The sequence below is a fragment of the Salvia miltiorrhiza genome, chromosome 2 (genome assembly GCF_028751815.1).
Source record: "Salvia miltiorrhiza cultivar Shanhuang (shh) chromosome 2, IMPLAD_Smil_shh, whole genome shotgun sequence".
In the NCBI taxonomy this organism is placed as follows: domain Eukaryota; kingdom Viridiplantae; phylum Streptophyta; class Magnoliopsida; order Lamiales; family Lamiaceae; genus Salvia; species Salvia miltiorrhiza.
The window spans coordinates 54652335-54653666 of NC_080388.1; positions in this window are offsets into that span (position 1 = coordinate 54652335).

Genomic DNA, 1332 nt, shown 5'->3' on the forward strand with positions numbered 1-1332 from the left:
GCCATCTTTGTTAGCCACTTAACTCAAATTGTGTCCAAATTCTCATATGATCCTAGTTTACCCCTTTTGTGCCTTGTAGCCTTTCTTTGAATAACCAATAATAAAGGGGTAGAACCTAGAGTGTTGGTGGTTGCTTTGATGAAGAAAAGTTTGGGAAATGATTGAAAGTGCTTATCAAGCTTTGATTAAGTGAAAATCACTAGTCTCCTATGAGCTCAAAATGAAAAAGAAATGAAAATGAATGTGAATAAAAAAAGAGCATAAAGGGGAGTGATTTGCCTTTTGAATCATGGCCATGATATATATCACTAAGGATGAAATGCAGGGATTGTGGTTTATGTTTGATAAGAGAAATAGTGAAGTCGATTTGTTCATTATGATTATTTGATCGTGGGATGAGTCACTTTGCCTAAAAACTACTCACCTTACCAAAGAACCCTCATTACAACCCAAGGAAAGCCCTTTTTGATCTTTATTTATAACACATTGAAGTATAAAGAGTTAGGATAAATGGCAAGCTTATGGTAGATTGCATGCATTGTTTCAAGTTGAGTGCAAACACGTCCATTCTAAACACTTGAGAGTTGAGTGCACCATTGAAACATCCACCTTGTGAGGATTCAAGCTTGGAGGCTATAATGTTGAACTTACTATCACTTGTGACTTCTTGAAATGCATATCTACTTGTGATACACTAGTGAAATATTTTGAAAAAATTGAAGCCCTTGAAATGACATCAATTCATGCTTACATGTTTGTTTACTTTTATTTCTTTCTTTTTGTCGTTTGGGGACAAACAACGCTTTAAGTTTGGAGGGTTGACAAACATGGATTTCATACCTCAATATCACACGAATTGTTGTCATTTTTCCCCATGAATTGATTGCATATATGTGTTTGTATCCCAATTTTGAGTATTTATGAAGTTTTGATTGCTTGGTATAGTTTTTGAGTATTTTCAGGGCAAATCAAGAGTTGATTGGAGAATTGTGAGAGCATAGGATTGAAGTACGTCTCGAGAGGAATCCATGAGCGTGAACGGCGCCCGAATCGGAGCTCGGACGAGGGAGAACGGGGCCGACAAAGTCAGCCGCGCACAGAGGCCGCGGCCGCGGTCACGCGTCGTGGGGAAGGTATCGCCCGCGGTCACCACCCGCGGCCGCGGGGTGGGACCGCGGGCTAAGTGCTCAAGTCCAGGGGTGTACCGCGGTCACCACCCGCGGCCGCGGGCTGGGACCGCGGGTCCCCCCCACGGTCACCACCCGCGGCCGCGGGGCGGGACCGCGGGTTCCCTGAGTTTTGCCCACGTTTGAGCACCACGGGCGCGGGCCA